General features: G+C 41.5%; 19 non-coding genes and 4 pseudogenes across 19 annotated transcripts; all 23 read left to right on the top strand.

The window, feature by feature from the left end:
* Positions 1–6,949: 6,949 nt before the first annotated feature.
* Positions 6,950–7,051, top strand: LOC142512565 (5S ribosomal RNA; annotated as a pseudogene).
* Positions 7,052–7,737: 686 nt separating this feature from the next.
* LOC142511281 (5S ribosomal RNA) lies at positions 7,738–7,856 on the top strand (annotated as a pseudogene).
* A 684-nt stretch (positions 7,857–8,540) lies between these two features.
* Positions 8,541–8,658, top strand: LOC142508861 (5S ribosomal RNA). Its single transcript, XR_012807062.1, has one exon. It is a non-coding gene; the product is annotated as a 5S ribosomal RNA (ribosomal RNA).
* A 680-nt stretch (positions 8,659–9,338) lies between these two features.
* On the top strand, positions 9,339–9,457 carry LOC142509784 (5S ribosomal RNA). Its single transcript, XR_012807939.1, has one exon. It is a non-coding gene; the product is annotated as a 5S ribosomal RNA (ribosomal RNA).
* A 682-nt stretch (positions 9,458–10,139) lies between these two features.
* Positions 10,140–10,258, top strand: LOC142510525 (5S ribosomal RNA). Its single transcript, XR_012808632.1, has one exon. It is a non-coding gene; the product is annotated as a 5S ribosomal RNA (ribosomal RNA).
* A 683-nt stretch (positions 10,259–10,941) lies between these two features.
* Positions 10,942–11,060, top strand: LOC142516500 (5S ribosomal RNA). The gene has a single exon (XR_012812292.1). It is a non-coding gene; the product is annotated as a 5S ribosomal RNA (ribosomal RNA).
* Positions 11,061–11,740: 680 nt separating this feature from the next.
* On the top strand, positions 11,741–11,859 carry LOC142510307 (5S ribosomal RNA). Its single transcript, XR_012808429.1, has one exon. It is a non-coding gene; the product is annotated as a 5S ribosomal RNA (ribosomal RNA).
* A 681-nt stretch (positions 11,860–12,540) lies between these two features.
* LOC142510109 (5S ribosomal RNA) lies at positions 12,541–12,659 on the top strand. Its single transcript, XR_012808241.1, has one exon. It is a non-coding gene; the product is annotated as a 5S ribosomal RNA (ribosomal RNA).
* Positions 12,660–13,341: 682 nt separating this feature from the next.
* On the top strand, positions 13,342–13,460 carry LOC142510524 (5S ribosomal RNA). Its single transcript, XR_012808631.1, has one exon. It is a non-coding gene; the product is annotated as a 5S ribosomal RNA (ribosomal RNA).
* A 682-nt stretch (positions 13,461–14,142) lies between these two features.
* LOC142515634 (5S ribosomal RNA) lies at positions 14,143–14,261 on the top strand. The gene has a single exon (XR_012811469.1). It is a non-coding gene; the product is annotated as a 5S ribosomal RNA (ribosomal RNA).
* A 682-nt stretch (positions 14,262–14,943) lies between these two features.
* Positions 14,944–15,062, top strand: LOC142510294 (5S ribosomal RNA). Its single transcript, XR_012808417.1, has one exon. It is a non-coding gene; the product is annotated as a 5S ribosomal RNA (ribosomal RNA).
* Positions 15,063–15,743: 681 nt separating this feature from the next.
* On the top strand, positions 15,744–15,862 carry LOC142510603 (5S ribosomal RNA; annotated as a pseudogene).
* A 695-nt stretch (positions 15,863–16,557) lies between these two features.
* On the top strand, positions 16,558–16,677 carry LOC142511922 (5S ribosomal RNA; annotated as a pseudogene).
* Positions 16,678–17,360: 683 nt separating this feature from the next.
* LOC142513192 (5S ribosomal RNA) lies at positions 17,361–17,479 on the top strand. Its single transcript, XR_012809152.1, has one exon. It is a non-coding gene; the product is annotated as a 5S ribosomal RNA (ribosomal RNA).
* Positions 17,480–18,163: 684 nt separating this feature from the next.
* Positions 18,164–18,281, top strand: LOC142506574 (5S ribosomal RNA). The gene has a single exon (XR_012804863.1). It is a non-coding gene; the product is annotated as a 5S ribosomal RNA (ribosomal RNA).
* A 679-nt stretch (positions 18,282–18,960) lies between these two features.
* On the top strand, positions 18,961–19,079 carry LOC142506693 (5S ribosomal RNA). The gene has a single exon (XR_012804976.1). It is a non-coding gene; the product is annotated as a 5S ribosomal RNA (ribosomal RNA).
* A 682-nt stretch (positions 19,080–19,761) lies between these two features.
* LOC142517078 (5S ribosomal RNA) lies at positions 19,762–19,880 on the top strand. The gene has a single exon (XR_012812838.1). It is a non-coding gene; the product is annotated as a 5S ribosomal RNA (ribosomal RNA).
* A 681-nt stretch (positions 19,881–20,561) lies between these two features.
* LOC142514819 (5S ribosomal RNA) lies at positions 20,562–20,680 on the top strand. The gene has a single exon (XR_012810696.1). It is a non-coding gene; the product is annotated as a 5S ribosomal RNA (ribosomal RNA).
* A 1,010-nt stretch (positions 20,681–21,690) lies between these two features.
* On the top strand, positions 21,691–21,809 carry LOC142512876 (5S ribosomal RNA). The gene has a single exon (XR_012808884.1). It is a non-coding gene; the product is annotated as a 5S ribosomal RNA (ribosomal RNA).
* Positions 21,810–22,322: 513 nt separating this feature from the next.
* Positions 22,323–22,441, top strand: LOC142516115 (5S ribosomal RNA). The gene has a single exon (XR_012811928.1). It is a non-coding gene; the product is annotated as a 5S ribosomal RNA (ribosomal RNA).
* A 680-nt stretch (positions 22,442–23,121) lies between these two features.
* Positions 23,122–23,240, top strand: LOC142513338 (5S ribosomal RNA). Its single transcript, XR_012809290.1, has one exon. It is a non-coding gene; the product is annotated as a 5S ribosomal RNA (ribosomal RNA).
* A 680-nt stretch (positions 23,241–23,920) lies between these two features.
* On the top strand, positions 23,921–24,039 carry LOC142506527 (5S ribosomal RNA). The gene has a single exon (XR_012804816.1). It is a non-coding gene; the product is annotated as a 5S ribosomal RNA (ribosomal RNA).
* A 684-nt stretch (positions 24,040–24,723) lies between these two features.
* LOC142515968 (5S ribosomal RNA) lies at positions 24,724–24,842 on the top strand. The gene has a single exon (XR_012811787.1). It is a non-coding gene; the product is annotated as a 5S ribosomal RNA (ribosomal RNA).
* Positions 24,843–25,466: the final 624 nt, after the last annotated feature.

Raw genomic sequence — 25,466 nt, 5'->3', positions numbered from 1 at the left:
CACAACGATGTGGATAGCAAATCACAGCATTGAAAAGCCGGAACAACTCCTCCTTCTTTCTTCTTGCAAGCGACAGCCGAGAGGTGGTTTTGGAGGGAAAGGAGCCAATTTTTCTTGCTGATTTTTGGGTGTGATTTCTTTAGCATGTTGAGGTGGTATTTATAGGTGAAGTATGGTCTTTTCCCCTCCCCATGACCGAAATATTGGAGCCCAAGCAAGCCATCAATGTGGTCAAGGTTAACTCAAGCATCAAAGGTCACCTTGGTTTACTAAAGAGTCCATTCTTGCACAATAAATTGGTCCAAGCCTCTTAGCTCTTCCCTTAGCTCCCTTTCTTGGTTAACTCAATAGTCATCACTTGTATAATAAGTTTTTCCAAACCTTTAGTTCTTTTAGCTCCTTATTTGGTTAACTCAATGGTCATAAATATGTTCAATCCTTTAGCTCTTCTCCTTGGTTTACTCTAGGGTAATTTCTTGCACATTAAAATTTTCCAATGCTTTAGCTCTCCTCCTAGCTCTATTTTTTTTATTCTTTTAGGACAAGAAAGAATGAGCTTCATTGAGCTAAAACATTGAGCTCATGAGCATGGGGTTTCTTTTCCAAGAATCTTGGAGCTTCCTTGAGCTGAGGGTTTTAGCTTGTGAGGTAAGGGTTTCCTCTTCCGAGTGGCGTACCCTCAATTCTCAAGGTTTTGCATTGCCTCAGCTTCTTTTTGAGCTACTTTTCGAGCTTTTTGAGGTGCTTTGCTTTGAAAAATCCGGGTTCTCACATCCCACCCTCCTTATTGGAAGTTTCGTCCTCGAAACTTGAGTTAGATAAATCTTTAAAAAGTGAGGGTGCCGAGTGCGCATACGTTCTTCAAATTCCCAAGTTGCTTCTCGTTCCATATGATTCGACCATTGTATCTTGACATATGGAATTGTTCGGCATCTCAGCACTTGGTATTTGGTGTTACTTGAATAAGGACTTCTTCATATTTCATTTCCTCGTTCACATTTCCTTTGATTAGTAGCGGTTCAATTTCAAGAATGCTACTTGGATATGAGACATACTTCCTTAGCTGTGAGACATGGAAGACGTTGTAAATCCTTGACATGCCTGGTGGTAAAGCCCGCTGATAAGCTAGGTTTCCCATTTTTCTCAGTATTTCGAAGGGTCCGACATATCTTGGAGTTATCTTTCTAGAATTGCTGAATCGAACCACTCCTTTCATTGGGGAAACTTTAACATAAGCTTTCACACCATTTTCAAACTCCAACGGTCTTCACTTTAAATAAGCCCAGCTCTTTTGTCTATCATGAGCTGCCTTGCGTTTTTCCTTGATAATAGCTACTTTATCAACAATTCAAGTACCATGATAGCTTTCTCTCTGATTTCAATACTTCCATGATAATTATTGTTATCGGCAAATTCAATCAAAGAGGGGTGTTTATTGGAGTCCGAGGTCCATGGCACACGCCCTAAAATATCTTCAATAGTTCGATCCACCGTCTTTGTCTCATGTTTAATTCCTTTTGTGTGAATAGTATTTGAGGCTTTGATGATTGATAAATTTCACACATTTGACACTAAAGAAATTGATTCTCTAGATCTTTGGCTCAAATATAATTGTGGCTAATTCACTATCATGTGTTGGATAATTTTGCTCACATGGTTTTAATTTCATCGATGCATAGGCAATTAATTGCCCTCTTGAATGAGAACACATCACAATCCTCTTTTGATGCATCATTGTAAATTGTGAAATTCTTGCCTTCTTCAGGAAGTACTAATACTAGCGTAGAAACGAGTTTCTTTTTCAAGATCTAAAAACTCTTCTCACATTCTTCACTCTAATTGAATTTAGAGTTCTTCTGAGTGAGCTTGGTGAGCGGAAGAAAATCCTTCAACACATTTTCTTAATAGCCAAATAATCCCGAAAACTTCAAATTTCTATTCCAGTATTCGATCAAGGCCAGTCTATGATTACCTCCACCTTATTGGTGATCCACTGATATGCCCATTTCAGATATTATATGACCGAAGAATGTGACATTTTTTAATCAAAATTCACATTTCTTAAATTTAGTATTTAGTTATTTTTCTCTGAGCATCGGTGGAGCAAGACGAAGATCTTCCTTGCGGTCTTTCTCACTTGTTGAATATACAAGAATGTCTTCAATAAATGCTACCACAAACTTGCCGAGGAATTTTCTTGAACACTCTGTTCATGAGTTCTATGAATGTTGCTGGAGCATTGGTCATGCCAAAAGGTATTATCATGAACTCATAGTGTCCATACCCTTTTCTTTTTAAGGCTGTTTTAGGAATATTCTCTGCCTTGGCCTTCAATTGTGATAGTCTGATCTTAGATAGAGCTTCGAAAAGATCTTAGCTCCTTTTAACTGATAGAAAAGGTCATCTATTCTTAAAAGATGACATTTGTTCTTGATCTCATATAGTACTTTGTCGAATGACACACTATCTTGTACTTTCACCATTCTTCTGTACCAATAAGATTGAATCTCCCCAAGAAGAGGCACTTGGTCTGATTTGTTTTTGTCTAACAAATCTTGGAATCGAACTTTTATCTCCTTGAGTTCAACTGAAGCCATTTGCTAGGGTTCTTTAGATATTGGTGCAGCACGAGCTATAAAGTTACTTTCGAATTCTTTCACGATCTGAGATAATTCAAAGTAACGCTTCCAGAACTCTCGTACCACGGGAATATTTTTATATCTTGAGCTCAATTCCTTCTTTTTCTTCTCTCATTATCGCTAGTTAGACTTCTTAGCCATACTCCATGGCTTTCTAAGTTTGAGAAGCAGAAAGGAAGGATTTTTGTTCCTTATCCTTGCCATAAAATACGATTTATTCTTGGATTGGAGTTTGGAATTCTTACCTCGACCATCTAACACTGCATGATTCTTGTCCAACCAACCAATTCTCAGAATGACGTTGAAATTTACCATAGTACACTAAATAAAATCGGCACTGAATATATGCGTATCCATACTTATTGTGTTCTAAATTATCACGATTACTATCTCCAAACATAAAATCAATATATAATCTTAGAACATAACTCCTTATCAGCCTATTGACTTAAGTCCCAATAACCTAGTTAAAATTTCTTTCAACATTGTACGGAAGAAATTAATTCCTCAAACAATTCTTCTTTTACTAAATCTGTCTTTAATCAAAACTATGAGCCTAACATGCTTTAATACAAACAAGCTTCGTTGGATGTCTTTCTCTACAAATCTTTCCCCTATTTTTCTTTTTACTATAAGAAGAGTCATAACCTATTATGCATGCTACACTTCCCTTGATGTCCACCAATATCTCATAACTCTCTTTATTTACCTAAGGTAATGACCTTAATTTCTTAACTTAAGTTATTGTTTCTTAACTTTGTTAAATATTCCAAAATCTTACATATTTAAATTTATCGCTTAATAGCCCAAATTTAAATGTCCATACCGTTAATTATTGACATAAAAATCAACTTTTACATCTGAATATCAAAACTTATATAATTCTTATCTCATATTTTCATAAATAATTTATTATCCGCGAATCAAACATTTCATCTTAAGTCGGAAGAATTCCCAAATGTAAGTCAACTTATATCAGAGTATTTGTATTCCCTAAAATATAAGTCAAATTATCTTTGATAGGTATGTTCCCAAAATATATTTCAACTTATCTATGTACATTCTCAAAGAAATGTTACACTTTTTTCTTTCATATCATTTAACCATAATACCAGTCTATCCTACTTTATCATCTCTCAACATTACTGTTCTTTTTCCACTACATCCATAGGTGCTTCTTCTTCTTCTTCCACATTTTCCACGACAAGGTGCGCAGTCTATCCATTGCACCATGAAGCTTGGCGATGTAACGTTCTTGCTTGCTAAAAAGGTCTTCATGTTGATGACGAGAACGGTTAGCAAGGTTTTTCTAAGTTTCAATCCTTACTATCAACTTTCAATTAAGGGAAACTAGTCATTCCACGTGTAGTGTTAGGGCGAGCTGGCTCTTTGCTCGATCAAGGTGATGGTTGAGATTATGTATATCAGTTTGAAGCAGATTCTTAATCTTTGTGAGTTCTTGTTTATCTTGTTTTCCTCAAGTAATGTTTACGCATGCGAAGTGCGGCTTGAGCACGAGTACAAGACCATAAATTGAGGTAAAATTTCATAATGGTATCAAAGCAAAGGATAGAAAGGTAAAAAATTTTGATTGAAACAAAGATTTCGTGGAACTTTCTATACTAGAAATTTCAGAATGATTGAAGGAAATAGATTTCGAATTTCTCAAAGAATTTTGGAAAGATTGAGAGTTTGTTTCAGAATGTACTAGGCTTTTGCCAAAATTTGACTTCTTCAAATTTTGTCTGTCAAAATCCCAGCAGGATTATGAACCTGGCGGCTCTGATACCACTTAAATGTCACGCAAAGTGTCTGAAGCGCCTGTGACATCCGGCATTGTTTTAACAATTACTTTAAAATAATTAAGCCTCGAATCGAAATGCCAAAAACCAGTCTTTTTCATAAATAAAACATTGTCTTTACATTGAAAATAGAATAAAAATACATCAGAGTTTCAAATGCGGAAACTGAACAAAAGGAAAATAAAGTCTTGATTTCTTGTATCTTGCTCATCGGCTACCATCCCCATAAGGCTTCTTGTTCTTCCTCATTCAGTTGGTCTTCATTTTAATCTGAAATTTGTAAGGGGTGAGTGTTTTGGGAAACACTTAGGAAGTGGGGGTCGATCGATTTCCTATGATACATATAGAACATAATCTTTAAAACATTTCTTTAACAAACTTTCAAATCTTATCATTTTTAACTCATCATAACAGAAACAAAATAAATATGAGACAGAGGTTATCAGAAGATTCAGAGCAGTTCAGAAACAGATCAGAAAAATTCAGAACAGAACAGATCGGAACAGACAGAACACTGTTACTCATCTCATTTCCATGGTCAAATTGTCCCCAATATGTTAGTCCTCTAAGAGGTGAGGCCAGAACACGGTTTTATACCCACCAATGGAGGAGACAGAACATGGTTTTATACCCACCAATGGGGGCCAGACAGAATTACAATTCTCGTCCCATTTCAAATCGAGTTGTAACAGTGCAACACAGAATTCAAAGTTTACAAGACAGAACGTATCAGAGTTTTCAGATATCAGAGTTTCAGACGGATTCAGCGGAACCAAAGAATTTCGAAGCATAGAAGAAAACACATAATCGATTGAAATTTTAAAAGACGGTCATCATGCTGTTTTCGAAAAAAGAGGACACACATTCATACATGTCATGACTTATATATTCAAGATTTAAAAATACAAACGAATATACATATCAAAAACCCACTTACAATACTCTCGAAGTTACGGTTCGAAATGTGCAGAACTTTGGCGAACGAAACTTGTTGAATTTCGGTCAAGTGATGACCGAACCAGGAGATGATCTTCATAACGATGTGGATAGCAAATCACAGAATTGAAAAGCCGGAACAACTCCTCCTTCTTTCTTCTTGAAACGACAGCCGAGAGGTGGTTTTGGAGGGAAATGAGCCGATTTTTCTTGCTGATTTTTGGGTGTGATTTCTTTAGCATGTTGAGGTGGTATTTATAGGTGAAGGATGGACTTTTCCCCTCCCCATGGCCGAAATATTGGAGCCCAAGCAAGCCATCAATGTGGTCAAGGTTAACTCAAGCATCAAAGGTCACCTTGGTTTAGTAAAGAGTCCATTCTTGCACAATAAATTGGTCCAAGCCTCTTAGCTATTCCCTTAGCTCCCTTTCTTGGTTAACTTAATAGTCATCACTTGTATAATAAGTTTGTCCAAACCTTTAGTTCTTTTAGCTCCTTCTTTGGTTAACTCAATGTTCATAAATATATCCAATCCTTTAGCTTTTCTCCTTAGTTTACTCAAGGGTAATTTCTTGCACATTAAATTTTTCCAATGCTTTAGCTCTCCTCCTAGCTCTATTTTTTTTATTCTTTTAGGACAAGAAAGAATGAGCTTCATTGAGGTAAAAGATTGAGCTCATGAGCATGGGGTTTCTTTTCCAAGAATTTTGGAGCTTCCTTGAGCTGAGGGTTTTAGCTTGTGAGGTAAGGGTTTCCTCTTCCGAGTGACGTACCCTCAATTCTCAAGAGTTTACGTTGCCTCGGCTTCTTTTTGAGCTACTTACCGAGCTTTTAAGGTGCTTTGCTTTGAAAAATCCGGGTTCTCACAGAAGTCCTCGTGTTGCACCCCTTTTCGTGTTTTTCTATTTTTGATTACTTGTTGACAGACGATTTTCGGTTCAAATCATCTGAACCTCGATCGGAACCAGATAAGACATGTGAAATCAACTTAGCTCATGCACTGCCGGATTTGGACAAAATTGTAGCCTAATTTGATTGTAAATGGGCAAACGAACGAGACTCATTACTCCGCAATGAGCTGGCGAGATTTTAGCCGAATTCCTTTTCTAAGACCCTCTAATTTGCGATTTTTCGCTTTTGTTAAGCTTCCGTTTACGCGAGAAATCCGCTTAGGAAGTCCAAATTTTATTCCGGTTCCATTTTATCGTATCCCAGGCATAATAATAGCTTTACATTCGCTATTTTCTTATTCTTATTTTTTTTTCTATTTTCTCGAAACATTTAGCGATTTTTGTTGTCGTGAGCCGGTTCTGTGCAGAAGGGTATGATGTAGATTACTCTGGAGACAGTTAACTCATTTAAAACAATTATTTTGACTGTTTTATCCATAATTTACGTAAATGGTCGCGACACGAGGACTTCCCGGGGTGGTCACCCATCCTAGCTCTGCCATCGCGCCAGAACGCTTAACTTCATGGTTCTGATTGGGCGAGAGGTGTGCCGCGTGTTGTCCATTGCCGCCTGCTCCACACGTACTCGAGGGATATAAGAATAAACATTTCACCCAATTTCGGGTGCGATCATACTAGCACTAATGCACTGGATCCCATCATAACTCCGAAGTTAAGCGTGCTTGGGCGAGACCAGTACTGGGAAGTCCTCGTGTTGCACCCCTTTTCGTGTTTTTCTATTTTTGATTGATTACTTGTTGATAGACGATTTTCGGCTCAAATCATCTAAATCTCGATCGTGACCAGATAATACATGTGAAATCAACGTAACTCGGGCACTGCCGGATTTAAACAAAATTGTAGCCTAACTTGATTGTAAACGGGCAAACGAACGAGACTCATTATTCCGCAATGAGCTGACGAGATTTTAGCCGAATTCCTTCTCTAAGACCCTCTAATTTGCGATTTTCCGCTTCTGTTAAGCTTTCGTTTCTCGAGAAATCCTCTTAGGAAGTTCAAAATTCGATTACGGTTCAAGTTTATCGTATCCCAGGAATAATAATAGCTTTACATTCGCTATTTTCTTCTTCTTATTTTTTTTCTATTTTCTGGCAACATTTAGCGATTTTTGTTGTCGTGAGCCGATTCTGCGCTGAAGGGTATGACGGAGATTACTCCGGAGACGGTAAACTAATTAAAAATAATTATTTCGACTGTTTTAGCCATAATTTACGTAAACGGTCGCGACACGATGACTTCCCGGGGAGGTCACCCATCCTAGCTCTGCCATCGCGCCAGAATGCTTAACTTCATGGTTCTGATTGGGCTAGAGCAGTGCCGCGTTTTGTCCATCGCCGCCCGCTCCACACGTACTCGAGGGATATAAGAATAAACATACCACTCAATGTCGGTTGCGATCATACCAGCAATAATGCACCGTATCCCATCAAAACTCCAAAGTTAAGCGTGCTTGGGCGAGAGCAGTACTAGGATGGGTGAACCCCTAGGAAGTCCTCGTGTTGCACCCCTTTTCGTGTTTTTCTATTTTTGATTAGTTGTTGACATACGATTTTCGGTTCAAATCATTTGAATCTCGATCGGGACCAGATAAAACATGTGAAATCAACGTAGCTCGGGCACTGCCGGATTTGGACAAAATTGTAGCCTAATTTTTTTGTAAACGGGCAAACGAAAGAGACTCATTACTCCGCAATGAGCTGACGAGATTTTAGACGAATTCCTTCTCTAAGATCCTCTAATTTGCGATTTTCCGCTTCTGTTAAGCTTCCGTTTCATCAAAAAATCCGCTTAGAAAGTCCGAAATTCGATTACGGTTCCATTTTATCATATCCCAGGCATTATAGTAGCTTTACATTCGCTATTTTCTTCTTCTTATTTTTTTTTCTATTTTCTGGGAAAATTTAGCGATTTTTATTGTCGTGAGACGGTTCTGTGCGGAAGGGTATGACGCAGATTACTCCGGAGACGGTTAACTCATTAAAAACTATTATTTCGACAGTTTTAGCCACAATTTACGTAAACGGTCGCGACACGAGGACTTCCCAGGGAGGTCAACCATCCTAGCACTGCCATCGCACCAGAACGCTTAACTTCATCGTTCTGATTGGGCGAGAGCATTGCCACGTGTTGTCCATCGCCGCCCGCTCCACACGTACTCGAGGGATATAAGAATAAACATCCCACTCAATTTCGGTTGCGATCATACCCGCACTAATGCACTAGATCCCATCAGAACTCCGAAGTTAAGCGTGCTTGGGCGAGAGCAGTACTAGTATGGGTGACCCCTAGGAAGTCCTCGTGTTGCGCCCATTTTGGTTTTTTCTATTTTTGATTACTTGTTGACAGACGATTTTCGGCTCAAATCATCTGAATCTCGATCAGGACCTGATAAGACATGTGAAATCAACGTAGCTCGGGCACTGTCGGATTTGAAAAAAATTGTAGCCTAATTTGATTGTAAACGGGCAAACGAACGAGACTCATTATTCCGCAATGAGCAGACGAGATTTTAGCCGAATTCTTTCTCTAAGACCGTCTAATTTGCGATTCCGCTTCTGTAAAGCTTCCGTTTCCACAAGAAATCCGCTTAGGAAGTTCGAAATTCGATTCCGGTTCCATTTTATCATATCCCAGGCATAATAATAGCTTTACATTCGCTATTTTCTTCTTCTTATTTTTTTTCTATTTTCTGTGAACATTTAGCGGTTTTTGTTGTCGTGAGCCGGTTCTGTGCAGAAGGGTATGATGCAGATTACTTCGTAGACGGTTAACTCATTAAAAACAATTATTTCTACTGTTTTATCCCTAATTTACCTAAACGGTAGCGACACGAGGACTTCCCAGGGAGGTCACCCATCCTAGCTCTGCCATCGCGCCAGAACGCTTAATTTCATGGTTCTGATTGGGCGAAAGCAGTGCCGCGTGTTGTCCATCGCCGCCCGCTCCACACTTACTCCAGGGATATAAGAATAAACATCCCACTTAATGTCGGATGTGATCATACCATCACTAATGCACCGGATCCCATCAGAACACTGAAGTTAAGCGTGCTTGGACGAGAGCAGTACTAGGATGGGTGACCCCCTGGGAAATCCTCGTGTTGCTCCCATTTTCCTGTTTTTTTATTTTTGTTCACTTGTTGACAGACGATTTTCAGCTCAAATCATCTGAATCTAGATCGGTACGAGATAAGACATGTGAAATCAACGTAGCTCGGGCAATGCCGGATTTGGACAAAATTGTAGGCTAATTTGATTGTAAACGGGTAAACGAACGAGACTCGTTACTCCGCAATGAGCTGGCGAGATTTTAGCAGAATTAATTCTCTAAAACCCTCTAATTTGCGATTTTCCGCTTCTGTTAAGCTTCCGTTTCCTCGAGAAATCCGCTTAGGAAGTTCGAAATTCAATTCATGTTCCATTTTATCGTATCTCAGGCATAATAATAGCTTTACATTCGCTATTTTCTTCTTCTTATTTTTTTTTCTATTTTATGGAAACATTTAGCAATTTTTGTTGTCATGAGCCGGTTCTGTGCGGAAGGGTATGACGCAGATTACTCCGGAGACGGTTAACTCATTAAAACAATTATTTCGACTGTTTTAGCCATAATTTCCGTAAACGGTCGCGACACGAGGACTTCTCAAGGAGGTCACCCATCCGAGCCCGCTCCATCGCGCCAGAATGCTTAACTTCGTGGTTTTGATTGGGCGAGAGCAGTGCCCATGTTCTCCATCGCCGCCCGCTCCACACGTACTCGAGGGATATAAGAAAAAACATCCCACTTATGTCGGATGCGATCATACCATCACTAATGCACCGGATCCCATCAGAACTCTGAAGTTAAGCGTGCTTGGACGAGAGCAGTACTAGGATGGGTGGACCCCTGGGAAATCCTCGTGTTGCTCCCGTTTTCGTGTTTTTCTATTTTTGTTTACTTGTTGACAGACGATTTTCAGCTCAAATCATCTGAATCTCGATCGGAACCAGATAAGACATGTGAAATGAAAGTAGCTCGTGCACTGCCGGATTTGGACAAAATTCTAGGCTAATTTGATTGTAAAGGGGCAAACGGACGAGACTCATTACTACGCAATGAGCTGACGAGATTTTAGCCGAATTCCTTCTCTAAGACCCACTAATTTGCGATTTTCCGCTTCTGTTAAGCTTCCGTTTCCTCGAGAAATCCGCTTAGGAAGTTCGAAATTCGATTCATGTTCCATTTTATCATATCTCAGGCATAATAATTGCTTTACATTCGCTATTTTCTTCTTCTTATTTTTTTTTCTATTTTATGGAAACATTTAGCAATTTTTGTTGTCATGAGCCGGTTCTGTGCGTAAGGGTTTGACACAGATTACTCCGGAGACGGTTAACTCATTAAAACAATTATTTCGACTGTTTTAGCCATAATTTCTGTAAACGGTCGCGACACGAGGACTTCTCTGGGAGGTCACCCATCCTAGCTCTGCCATCGCGCTCGAACGCTTAACTTCATAGTTCTGATTGGGCGAGAGCAGTGCCGCATGTTGTCCATCGCCGCCCGCGCCACACGTACTCGAGGGATATAAGAATAAACATCCCACTCATTGCCGGGTGCGATCATACCAGCACTAATGTACCGGATCCCATCAGAACTTCGTAGTTAAGCGTGCTTGGGCGAGACCAGTACTAGAATGGGTGACCCCCTGGAAAGTCCTCGTGTTGCACCCTTTTTCGTGTTTTTCTATTTTTGATTGATTACTTGTTGACAGACGATTTTCGGCTCAAATCATCTAAATCTCGATCGGGACCAGATAAGACATGTGAAATCAACGTAGCTCGGGCAATGCCGGATTTGGACAAAATTTTAGCCTAATTTGATTGTAAACGGGCAAACGAATGAGACTCATTACTCCGCAATGAGCTGGCGAGATTTTAGCAGAATTTCTTCTCTAAGACCCTCTAATTTGTGATTTTCCGCTTCTGTTAAGCTCCCGTTTCCTCGAGAAATCCGTTTAGGAAATCTGAAATTTGATTCCGGTTCCATTTTATCGTATCCCAGGCATAATAATAGCTTTACATTCGCTATTTTCTTCTTTTTTTTTTCTATTTTCTGGGAACATTTAGCGATTTTTTTTTTCGTGAGCCGATCTGTGCGGAAGGGTATGACGCAAATTACTACGGAGACGGTTAACTCATTAAAAAAAATATTTCGACTTTTTAGCTATAATTTAAGTAAACGGTCGCGACACGAGGACTTCCCAGGGAGGTCACTCATCCTAGCTCTACCATCGCGCCAGAACGCTTAACTTCATGGTTCTGATTGGGCGAGACTAGTGCCGCGTGTTGTCCATCGCCGTCGGCGCCACACGTACTCGAGGGATATAAGAAAAAACATCACACTCGATGTCGGGTGCGATCATACCAGCACTAATGCACCGGATCCCATCCGAACTCCGAAGCTAAGCGTGCTTGGGCGAAAGCAGTACTAGGATGGGTGACCCCCTGGGAAGTCCTCGTGTTGCACCCTTTTTCGTGTTTTTCTATTTTTTATTACTTGTTGACAGACGATTTTTGGCTCAAATCACCTTAATCTCGATCGGGACCAGATAAGACATGTGAAATCAACGTAGCTCGGGCACTGCCGGATTTGGAAAAAATTGTAGCCTAATTTGATTGTAAACGGGCAAACGAACGAGACTCATTATTCCGCAATGAGCAGACGAGATTTTAGCCGAATTCTTTCTCTAAGACCGTCTAATTTGCGATTCCGCTTCTGTAAAGCTTCCGTTTCAACAAGAAATCCGCTTAGGAAGTTCGAAATTCGATTCCGGTTCCATTTTATCATATCCCAGGCATAATAATAGCTTTACATTCGCTATTTTCTTCTTCTTATTTTTTTTCTATTTTCTGTGAACATTTAGCGATTTTTGTTGTCGTGAGCCGGTTCTGTGCAGAAGGGTATGATGCAGATTACTTCGTAGACGGTTAACTCATTAAAAACAATTATTTCGACTGTTTTATCCCTAATTTAACTAAACGGTCGCGACACGAGGACTTCCCAGGGAGGTCACCCATCCTAGCTCTGCCATCGCGCCAGAACGCTTAATTTCATGGTTCTGATTGGGCGAAAGCAGTGCCGCGTGTTGTCCATCGCCGCCCGCTCCACACTTACTCCAAGGATATAAGAATAAACATCCCACTTAATGTCGGATGTGATCATACCATCACTAATGCACCGGATCCCATCAGAACACTGAAGTTAAGCGTGCTTGGACGAGAGCAGTACTAGGATGGGTGACCCCTTGGGAAATCCTCGTGTTGCTCCCATTTTCCTGTTTTTTTATTTTTGTTCACTTGTTGACAGACGATTTTCAGCTCAAATCATCTGAATCTAGATCGGTACGAGATAAGACATGTGAAATCAACGTAGCTCGGGCAATGCCGGATTTGGACAAAATTGTAGGCTAATTTGATTGTAAACGGGCAAACGAACGAGACTCGTTACTCCGCAATGAGCTGGCGAGATTTTAGCAGAATTCATTCTCTAAAACCCTCTAATTTGCGATTTTCCGCTTCTGTTAAGCTTCCGTTTCCTCGAGAAATCCGCTTAGGAAGTTCGAAATTCAATTCATGTTCCATTTTATCGTATCTAAGGCATAATAATAGCTTTACATTCGCTATTTTCTTCTTCTTATTTTTTTTTCTATTTTATGGAAACATTTAGCAATTTTTGTTGTCATGAGCCGGTTCTGTGCGGAAGGGTATGACGCAGATTACTCCGGAGACGGTTAACTCGTTAAAACAATTATTTCGACTGTTTTAGCCATAATTTCCGTAAACGGTCGCGACACGAGGACTTCTCAACGAGGTCACCCATCCGAGCCCACTCCATCGCGCCAGAATGCTTAACTTCGTGGTTTTGATTGGGCGAGAGCAGTGCCCGTGTTCTCCATCGCCGCCCGCTCCACACGTACTCGAGGGATATAAGAAAAAACATCCCACTTATGTCGGATGCGATCATACCATCACTAATGCACCGGATCCCATCAGAACTCTGAAGTTAAGCGTGCTTGGACGAGAGCAGTACTAGGATGGGTGGACCCCTGGGAAATCCTCGTGTTGCTCCCGTTTTCGTGTTTTTCTATTTTTGTTTACTTGTTGACAGACGATTTTCAGCTCAAATCATCTGAATCTCGATCGGTACGAGATAAGACATGTGAAATCAACGTAGCTCGGGCACTGCCGGATTTGGACAAAATTGTAGGCTAATTTGATTGTAAACGGGGAAACGAACGAGACTCATTACTCCGCAATGAGCTAGCGAGATTTTAGCAGAATTCATTCTCTAAGACCCACTAATTTGCGATTTTCCGCTTCTGTTAAGCTTTTGTTTCCTCGAGAAATCCGCTTAGGAAGTTCGAAATTCGATTCATGTTCCATTTTATCATATCTCAGGCATAATAATTGCTTTACATTCGCTATTTTCTTCTTCTTATTTTTTTTCTATTTTATGGAAACATTTAGCAATTTTTGTTGTCATGAGCCGGTTCTGTGCGTAAGGGTTTGACACAGATTACTCCGGAGACGGTTAACTCATTAAAACAATTATTTCGACTGTTTTATCCATAATTTCTGTAAACGGTCGCGACACGAGGACTTCTCTGGGAGGTCACCCATCCTAGCTCTGCCATCGCGCTCGAACGCTTAACTTCATGGTTCTGATTGGGCGAGAGCAGTGCCGCATGTTGTCCATCGCCGCCCGCGCCACACGTACTCGAGGGATATAAGAATAAACATCCCACTCATTGCCGGGTGCGATCATACCAGCACTAATGTACCGGATCCCATCAGAACTTCGAAGTTAAGCGTGCTTGGGCGAGACCAGTACTAGAATGGGTGACCCCCTGGAAAGTCCTCGTGTTGCACCCTTTTTCGTGTTTTTCTATTTTTGATTGATTACTTGTTGACAGACGATTTTCGGCTCAAATCATCTGAATCTCGATCGGGACCAGATAAGACATGTGAAATCAACGTAGCTCGGACAATGCCGGATTTGGACAAAATTTTAGCCTAATTTGATTGTAAACGGGCAAACGAATGAGACTCATTACTCCGCAATGAGCTGGCGAGATTTTAGCAGAATTTCTTCTCTAAGACCCTCTAATTTGTGATTTTCCGCTTCTGTTAAGCTCCCGTTTCCTCGAGAAATCCGTTTAGGAAATCTGAAATTTGATTCCGGTTCCATTTTATCGTACCCCAGGCATAATAATAGCTTTACATTCGCTATTTTCTTCTTTTTTTTTTTTCTATTTTCTGGGAACATTTAGCGATTTTTTTTTTCTTGAGCCGATCTGTGCGGAAGGGTATGACGCAAATTACTACGGAGACGGTTAACTCATTAAAAAAAATATTTCGACTTTTTAGCTATAATTTACGTAAACGGTCGCGACACGAGGACTTCCCAGGGAGGTTACTCATCCTAGCTCTACCATCGCGCCAGAACGCTTAACTTCATGGTTCTGATTGGGCGAGACTAGTGCCGCGTGTTGTCCATCGCCGTCGGCGCCACACGTACTCGAGGGATATAAGAAAAAACATCACACTCGATGTCGGGTGCGATCATACCAGCACTAATGCACCGGATCCCATCCGAACTCCGAAGCTAAGCGTGCTTGGGCGAAAGCAGTACTAGGATGGGTGACCCCCTGGGAAGTCCTCGTGTTGCACCCTTTTTCGTGTTTTTCTATTTTTTATTACTTGTTGACAGACGATTTTTGGCTCAAATCACCTTAATCTCGATCGGGACCAGATAAGACATGTGAAATCAACGTAGCTCGGGCACTGCCGGATTTGGAAAAAATTGTAGCCTAATTTGATTGTAAACGGGCAAACGAACGAGACTCATTATTCCGCAATGAGCAGACGAGATTTTAGCCGAATTCTTTCTCTAAGACCGTCTAATTTGCGATTCCGCTTCTGTAAAACTTCCGTTTCCACAAAAAATCCGCTTAGGAAGTTCGAAATTCGATTCCGGTTCTATTTTATCATATCCCAGGCATAATAATAGCTTTACATTCGCTATTTTCTTCTTCTTATTTTTTTTCTATTTTCTGTGAACATTTAGCGATTTTTGTTGTCGTGAGCCGGTTCTGTGCAGAAGGGTATGATGCAGATTACTTCGTAGACGGTTAACTCATTAAAAACAATTATTTCGACTGTTTTATCCCTAATTTAACTAAACGGTCGCGACACGAGGACTTCCCAGGGAGGTCACCCATCCTAGCTCTGCCATCGCGCCAGAACGCTTAATTTCATTGTTCTGATTGGGCGAAAGCAGTGCCGCGTGTTGTCCATCGCCGCCCGCTCCACACTTACTCCAAGGATATAAAAATAAACATCCCACTTAATGTCGGATGTGATCATACCATCACTAAAGCACCGGATCCCATCAGAACACTGAAGTTAAGCGTGCTTGGACGAGAGCAGTATTAGGATGGGTGACCCCCTGGGAAATCCTCGTGTTGCTCCCATTTTCCTGTTTTTTTATTTTTGTTCACTTGTTGACAGACGATTTTCAGCTCAAATCATCTGAATCTAGATCGGTACGAGATAAGACATGTGAAATCAACGTAGCTCGGGCAATGCCGGATTTGGACAAAATTGTAGGCTAATTTGATTGTAAACGGGCAAACGAACGAGACTCGTTACTCCGCAATGAGCTGGCGAGATTTTAGCCGAATTCATTCTCTAAGACCCCTCTAATTTGCGATTTTCCGCTTCTGTTAAGCTTCCGTTTCCTTGAGAAATCCTGCTTAGGAAGTCCGAAATTCTAATCATGTTCCATTTTATCGTATCTACAGGCATAATAATAGCTTTACATTCGCTATTTTCTTCTTCTTATTTTTTTTTCTATTTTATGGAACATTTACGCATTTTTGTTGTCATGAGCCGGTTCTGTGCGGAAGGGTATGACGCAGATTACTCCGGAGACGAGTTAACTGATTAAAACAATTATTTCGAATGTTTTTAGCTATAATTTCCGTAACAGGTCGCGGACACGAGGACTTCTCCAGGGAGGTCACCCATCCTAGCCCTCTGCCATCGGGCCAGAACTGCTTTAACTTCATGGTTTCTGATTGGGCGAGAGCAGTGCCGCGTGTTGCTCCATCGCCGCCCGCTCCACACGTACTCGAGGGATATAAGAATAAACATCCCACTTAATGTCGGATGCTGATCATACCCGCACTAATGCACCGGATCCCATCAGAACTCTGAAGTTAAGCGTGCTTGGACGAGAGCAGTACGAGGATGGGTGGACCCCTGGGAAATCCTCGTGTTGCTCCCGTTTTCGTGTTTTTCTATTTTTGTTTACTTGTTGACAGACGATTTTCAGCTCAAATCATCTGAATCTCGATCGGTACGAGATAAGACATGTGAAATCAACGTAGCTCGGGCACTGCCGGATTTGGACAAAATTGTAGGCTAATTTGATTGTAAACGGGCAAACGAACGAGACACATTACTCCGCAACGAGGTGGTGAGATTTTAGCCGAATTCCTTCTCTAAGACCCTCTAATTTGCGATTTTCAGCTTCTGTTGAGCTTCCGTTTCCTCGAAAAATCCGCTTAGGAAGTCCGGAATTCGATTCAAGTTCCATTTTATCGTATTCCAGGCATAATAATAGCTTTACATTCGCTATTTTCTTCTTCTAATTTTTTTTTCTATTTTTGGGAACATTTAGCGATTTTTTTTGTCGTGAGCCGGTTCTGTGCGGAAAGGAATGATGCAGATTACTCTGGAGACGATTAAATCATTAAAAACAATTATTTCTACTGTTTTAGCCATAATTTACGTAAACGGTCGCGACACGAGGACTGCCCAGGTAGGTCACCCGTCCTCGCTCTGCCATCGCGCCAGAACGCTTAACTTCGTGGTTCTGATTGGGCGAGAGCAGTGCCGCGTGTTGTCCATCGCCGCCCGCTCCACAGCTAATCGAGGGATATAAGATTAAACATCCCACTCAATGTCGGGTGCGATCATACCAGCACTAATGCACTGGATCCCATCAGAACTCCGAAGTTAAGCGTGTTTGGGCGAGACCAGTACTAGGATGGGTGACCCCCTGGGAAGTCCTCGTGTTGCACCCCTTTTCATGTTTTTCTATTTTTGATTACTTGTTGACACACGATTTTCGGCTCAAATCATCTGAATGTCGATCGGGACCAGATAGGACATGTGAAATCAACGTAGCTCGAGCACTGTCGGATTTGGACAAAATTGTAGCCTAATTTGATTGTAAACGGGCAAACGAACGAGACTCATTACTCCGCAACGAGGTGACGAGATTTTAGCCGAATTCCTTCTCTAAGACCCTCTAATTTACGATTTTCAGCTTCTGTTAAGCTTTCGTTTCCTCGAGAAATCCGCTTAAGAAGTTCGAAATTCGATTCCGCCTTCATTTTATCGTATCCTAGGCATAATAATAGCTTTACATTCGCTATTTTTTTCTTCTTATTTTTTTCTCTCTTTTATGGGAACATTTAGCGATTTTTGTTGTCATGAGCCGGTTCTGTGCGGAAAGGTATGACGGAGATTACTCCGGAAACAGTTAGTTCATAAAAAACAATTATTTCGACTGTTTTTGCCATAATTTACGTAAACGATCGCGACACGAGGACTTCCCAATAAGGTCACCCATCCTAGCTCTGCCATCGCGCCAGAACGTTTAACTTCATGGTTCTGATTGGGCGAGAGCAGTGCCGCGTGTTGTCCATCGCTGCCCGCTCCACACGTACTCGAGGGATATAAGAATAAACATCCCACTCAATGTCGGGTGCGATCATACCAGCACTAATGCACCGATCCCATCAGAACTCTGAAGTTAAGAGTGCTTGGGCGAGAGCAGTACTAGGATGAATGACCCCCTGGGAAGTCCTCGTGTTGCACCCCTTTTCGTGTTTTTTATTTTTGATTACTTGTTGACAGACAATTTTCGGCTCAAATCAACTGAATCTCGATCGGGACCAGATAAGACATGTGAAATCAACGTAGCTCGGGCACTGCCGGATTTGGACAAAATTGTAGCCTAATTTGATTGTAAACGGGCAAACGAACGAGACTCATTACTCCGCAACGAGGTGGCGAGATTTTAGCCGAATTCCTTCTCTAAGACCCTCTAATTTTCTATTTTCCGCTTCTTTTAAGCTTTCGTTTCCTCGAGAAATCCGCTTAGGAAGTTCGAAATTCGATTCAGGTTCCATTTTATCGTATCCCAGGTATAACAATAGCTTTACATTCGCTATTTTATTCTTCTTATTTTTTTCTATTTTCTGGGAACATTTAGCGATTTTTTTTGTCGTGAACGGGTTCTGTGCGGAAGGGTATGACGCAGATTACTCCGGAGACGGTTAAATCATTAAAACAATTATTTCGATTGTTTTATCCATAATTTACGTAAACGGTCGCGACACGAGGACTTCCAAGGGAGGTCACCCATCCTAGCTTTGCCATCGCACCAGAACGCTTAACTTCATGGTTCTGATTGGGCGAGAGCAGTGCCCGTGTTGTCCATCGTCGTCCGCTCCACACGTACTCGAGGGATATAAGAATAAACATCCAACTCAATGTTGAGTGCGATCATACTAGCACTAATGCACCGGATCCCATTCGAACTCTGAAGTTAAGCGTGCTTGGGCGAGAGCAGTACTAGGATGGGTGACCCCCTGGGAAGTCCCTCTGTTGCACCCTTTTTCGTGTTTTTCTATTTTTGATTACTTGTTGACAGACGATTTTCGGCTCAAATCATCTGAATATCGATCGGGATCAGATAAGACATGTGAAATCAACGTAGCTCGGGTACTGCCGGATTTGGACAAAATTGTAGGAGAATTTGATTGTAAACGGGCAAACGAACGAGACTCATTACACCGCAACGAGCTGACGAGATTTTAGCCGAATTACTTCTCTAAGACCCTCTAATTTGCGATTTTCCGCTTCTGTTAAGCTTCTGTTTCCTCGAGAAATCCGTTTAGGAAGTCCGAAATTCGATTCCGGTTCCATTTTATCGTATCCCAGGCATAATAATAGCTTTACATTCGCTATTTTCTTCTTCTTATTTTTTTTTCTATTTTTTGGTAACATTAAGCGATTTTTGTTGTCGTGAGCCGGTTCTGTGCGGAAGGGTATGACAGAGATTACTCCGGAGACGGTTAGTTCATTAAAAACAATTATTTCGACTGTTTTAACCATAATTTACGTAAACGATCGCGACACGAGAACTTCCCAAGGTGGTCACCCATCCTAGCTCTGCCATCGCGCTTGAACGTTTAACTTCATGGTTCTGATTGGGCGAGAGCAGTGCCGCGTAATTTCCATCGTCGACCGCTCCACACGTACTCGAGGGATATAAGAATAAACATCACTCAATGTTGGGAGCGATCATACCAGCACTAATGCACCGGATCCCATCAGAACTCCGAAGTTAAGCGTGCTTGGGCGAGACCAGTATTAAGATGGGTGACTCCTTGGGAAGTCCTCGTGTTGCACCATTTTTCGTGTTTTCTATTTTTGATTAGTTGTTGACAGACGATTTTTGGCTTCAAATTATCTGAATTTGGATCGGGACCAGATAAGACGTGAAATAAACGTAGCTCGGGCACTGCCGAATTTGGACAAAATTGTAGCCTGATTTGATTGTAAACGGGTAAACGAACGAGACTCATTACTCCGCAACGAGGTGGCGAGATTTGAGCCGAATTCCTTCTCTAAGACCCTCTAATTTGCGATTTTCCGATTCTGTTAAGCTTTCATTTTCCGCGAGAAATTCGGTTAGGAAGTTCGAAATTCGATTCCGGTTCCATTTTATCGTATCTCAGGCATAATAATAGCTTTACATTCGCTATTTTCTTCTTCTTATTTTTTTTTATTTTCTGGGAACATTTAGCGATTTTTTTTGTCGTGAGGCGGTTCTATGCGAAAGGGTATGACACAGATTACTTTAAAGACGGTTAACTCATTAAAAACAATAATTTCGACTGTTTTAGCCATAATTTACTGTCGTGACATGAGGACTTCCCAGGGAGGTCACCCATCCTAGCTCTGCCATCGCGCCAGAACGCTTAACTTCATGGTTTTGATTGGGCGAGAGCAGTGCCCGTGATGGACGTTGTCCATCGCCGCCCGCTCTACACGTACTCGAGGGATATAAGAAAAAAAATCACACTCAATGTCGGGTGCGATCATACCGGCACTAATGCACCGGATCCCATCAAAACTCCGAAGTTAAGCGTGCTTGGGCGAGAGCAGTACTAGGATTGGTGACCCCCTGGGAAGTCCTCGTGTTGCACCCCTTTTCGTGTTTTTCTATTTTTGATTACTTGTTCTTAGACGAATTTAGGATCAAATCATCTGAATGTCGATCGGGACCAGATAAGACATGTGAAATCAACGTAGCTCGGACACTGTAGGATTTGGACAAAATTGTCGGCTAATTTGATTGTAAACGGGCAAACGAACAAGACTCATTACTCCGCAACGAGGTGGCGAGATTTTAGCCGAATTCCTTCTCTAAGACCCTCTAATTTGTGATTCTCCGCTTCTGTTAAGCTTCCGTTTCCTCGAGAAATCCGTTTAGAAAATCCGAAATTCGATTCTGGTTCCATTTTATCGTATCCCAGGCATAATAATAGCTTAACATTCGCTATTTTCTTTTTCTTTTTTTTTTCTATTTTTTGTGAATATTTAGCGATTTTTGTTGTCGTGAGCCAGTTCTGTGCGGAAGGGTATGACGGAGATTACTCCGGAGACAGTTAGTTCATTAAAAAAAATTATTTTCGACTGTTTATCCATAATTTACGTAAACGGTCGCGACACGAGGACTTCGAATTCCTTCTCTAAGACCCTCTAATTTACGATTTTCAGCTTCTGTTAAGCTTCCGTTTCCTCGAGAAATCCGCTTAGGAAGTTCGAAATTCGATTTCGCCTTCATTTTATCGTATCCCAGGCATAATAATAGCTTTACATTCGCTATTTTCTTCTTCTTATTTTTTTCTCTCTTTTATGGGAACATTTAGCGATTTTTGTTGTCATGAGCCGGTTCTGTGCGGAAGGGTATGACGGAGATTACTCCGGAAACAGTTAGTTCATAAAAAACAATTATTTCGACTGTTTTTGCCATAATTTACGTAAACGATCGCGACACGAGGACTTCCCAATAATGTCACCCATCCTAGCTCTGCCATCGCGCCAGAACGCTTAACTTCATGGTTCTGATTGGGCGAGAGCAGTGCCGCGTGTTGTCCATCGCTGCCCGCTCCACACGTACTCGAGGGATATAAGATTAAACATCCCACTCAATGTCGGGTGCGATCATACCAGCACTAATGCACCGGATCCCATCAGAACTCCGAAGTTAAGCGTGTTTGGGCGAGACCAGTACTAGGATGGGTGACCCCCTGGGAAGTCCTCGTGTTGCATCCCTTTTCGTGTTTTTCTATTTTTGATTACTTGTTGACAGACGATTTTCGGCTCAAATCATCTGAATCTCGATCGAGACCAGATAAGACATGTGAAATCAACGTAGCTCGGGAACTGCCGGATTTTGACAAAGTTGTAGCCTAATTTGATTGTAAATGGGCAAACGAACGAGACTCATTACTCCGCAATGAGCTGGCGAGATTTTAGCCGAATTCCTTCTCTAATACCCTCTAATTTGCGATTTTCCGCTTCTGTTAAGCTTTCGTTTCCTCGAGAAATCCGCTTAGGAAGTTCGAAATTCGATTCCTGTTCCATTTTATCGTATCTCAGGCATAATAATAACTTTACATTCGCTATTTTCTTCTTCTTATTTTTTTTCTATTTTCTGGGAACATTTAGCAATTTTTATTGTCGTGAGCCGGTTCTGATTGGGCGAGAGCAGTGCCGCGTGTTGTCCATCGCCGCCTGCTCCACACATACTCGAGGGATATAAGAATAAAAATCCCACTCAATGTCGGGTGTGATCATACCAGCACTACTGCACCGGATCCCATCAGAACTCCGAAGTTAAGCGTGCTTGGACGAGAGCAGCACTAAGATGGGTGACCTCCTAGGAAGTTCTCGTGTTGCACCCTTTTTCGTGTTTTTCTATTTTTGATTACTTGTTGACAGACGATTTTTGGTTCAAATCATCTGAATCTCGATCAGGACCAAATAAGACATGTGAAATCAACGTAGCTCGGGCAGTGCAGGATTTGGACAAAATTAGAGCCTAATTTGATTGTAAACGGGCAAACGAACGAGATTTATTACTTCGCAATGAGCAGACGAGATTTTAGCCGAATTCCTTCTCTAAGACCCTCTAATTTGCGATTTTCCGCTTCTGTTAAGCTTTCGTTTAATCGAGAAATCAGCTTAGGAAGTTCGAAATTCGATTCCGGTTCCATTTTATCGTATCTCAGGCATAATAATAGCTTTACATTCGCTATTTTCTTCTTCTTATTTTTTTTCTATTTTCTGGTAACATTTAGCAATTTTTTTGTCGTGATCCGATTCGTGCGGAATGGTATGACGCAGATTACTCTGGAGACGGTTAACTCATTAAAAACAATTATTTCGACTGTTTTAGCCATAATTTATGTAAACGGTTGCGACAAGAGGACTTCCCAAGGAGGTCACCCATCCTAGCTCCGCCATCGCACCAGAACGCTAACTTCATGGTTCCGATTGGGCGAGAGCAGTGCCGCGTGTTGTCCATCGCCGCCCGCTCCACACGTACTCGAGGGATATAAGAATAAAAATGCCATTGAATGTCGGGTGCGATCATACCAGCACAAATGCACCGGATCCCATCAGAACTCCGAAGTTAAGCGTGCTTGGGCGAAAGCAGTACTAGAATGGGTGACCCCCTGGGAAGTCCTCGTGTTGCACCCCTTTTCGTGTTTTTCTATTTTTGATTACTTAATGACAGACGATTTTCAGCTCAAATCATCTGAATCTCGATCGGAACCATATAAGACATGTGAAATCAACGTAGATCGGGCACGGCTGGATTTGGACAAAATTGTAGGCTAATTTGATTGTAAACGGGCAAACGATCGAGACTCAATACTCCGCAACAAGGTGGCGAGTATTAGCCGAATTCCTTCTCTAAGACCCTCTAATTTGCGATTTTCCGCTTCTGTTAAGGTTCTGTTTCCTCAAGAAATCCGTTTAGTAAGTTCATAATTCGATTCCGGTTCCATTTTATCGTATCCCAGGCATAATAATAGCTTTACATTCGCTATTTTCTTCTTCTTATTTTTTTCTATTTTCAGGGAACATTTTGCAATTTTTGTTGTCGTGAGCCTGTTCTGTGCGGAAGGATATGACGCAGATTATCCGAAGACGGTTTACTCATTAAAAACAATTATTTCGACTTTTTTAGCCATAATTTACGTAAACGGTCTTGAAACACGGACTTCCCAGGGAGTTCACCCATCCTAGCTCTGCCATCGCGTCAGAACGTTTAACTTCATGGTTCTGATTCGACGAGAGCAGTGCCGCGTGTTGTCCATCATCGCCCGCTCCACACGTACTCGAGGGATATAAGAATAAACATCCCACTCAATGTTGGGTGTGATCATAACAGCACTAATGCACCGGATCCCTTCAGAACTCCGAAGTTAAGCGTGCTTGGGCGAGAGCAATACTAGGATGGGTGACCCCCTAGGAAGTCCTCGTGTTGCATCCCTTTTCGTGTTTTTCTATTTTTCGTTACTTGTTGATAGACGATTTTCGGCTCAAATCATCTGAATCTCGGTCGGGAACAGATAATACATGTGAAATCAACCTAGCTCGGACACTGCCGGATTTGGACAAAATTGTAGCCTAATTTGATTGTAAACAGGCAAACGAACGAGACTCATTACTCCGCGAGGAGTTGACGAGATTTTAGCCGAATTCCTTCTCTAAGACCCTCTAATTTGCAATTTTCCGCTTCTGTTAAGCTTCCGTTTCCTCGAGAAATCCGCTAAGGAAGTTCGAAATTCGATCCTGGTTCCATTTTATCGTATCTCAGGCATAATAATAGATTTACATTCGCTATTTCCTTATTCTTATTTTTTTTTCTATTTTCTGGGAACATTTAGCGATTTTTGTTGTCGTGAGCCGGTACTGTGTGGAAGGGTATGACGCAGATTACTCCGAAGATGGTTAATTCATTAAAAACAATTATTTCGACTGTTTTATCTATAATTTACGTAAACGGTAGCGACACGAGGACTTTCGAGGGAGGTCACCCATCCTAGCCCTGTCATCGCGCCAGAACGCTTAACTTCATGGTTCTGATTGGGCGAGAGCAGTGCCGCGTGTTGTCCATCGCCGCCCGCTCCACGCGTACTCGAGGGATATAAAAATAAAAATACCATTGAATGTCGGGTGCGATCATACCAGCACTAATGCACCGGATCCCATCAGAACTCCAAAGTTAAGCGTGCTTGGGCGAGAGTAGTAGTAGAATGGGTGACCCCCTGGGAAGTCCTCGTGTTCCACCTCTTTTCGTGTTTTTCTACTTTTGAATACTTGTTGACAAACGATTTTCGGCTCAAATCATCTGAATCTCGATCGGGACCAGATAATACATGTGAAATCAACGTAGCTCGGGAACTGCCGGATTTTGAAAAAATTGTAGCCTAATTTGATTGTAAACAGGCAAACGAACGAGACTCATTACTCCGCAATGAGCTGGCGAGATTTTAGCCGAATTCCTTCTCTAATACCCTATAATTTGCGATTTTTTTCTTCTGTTAAGCTTCCGTTTCCTCGAGAAATCTGCTTAGGAAGTTCGAAATTAAATTCCGGTTCCATTTAATCTTATCTCAGGCATAATAATAGCTTTACATTCTTTATTTTCTTATTCTTAATTTTTTTCTATTTTCTAGAAACATTTAGCGATTTTTGTTGTCGTGAGCCGGTTCTGTGCGGAAGAGTATGACGCAGATTACTACGGAGACGGTTAACTCATTAAAAACAATTATTTCGACTGTTTTATCCATAATTTACGTAAACGGTCGCGACACGAGGACTTCCGAGGGAGGTCACCCATCCTAGCTCTGCCATCGCACCAGAACGCTTAACTTCATGGTTCTGATTGGGCGAGAGAAGTGCCGCGTGTTGTCC

This window comes from Primulina tabacum, chromosome 10 (genome assembly GCF_025594145.1).
Source record: "Primulina tabacum isolate GXHZ01 chromosome 10, ASM2559414v2, whole genome shotgun sequence".
Lineage (NCBI taxonomy): Eukaryota > Viridiplantae > Streptophyta > Magnoliopsida > Lamiales > Gesneriaceae > Primulina > Primulina tabacum.
This window is presented reverse-complemented; position numbering and strand designations above follow the sequence as displayed.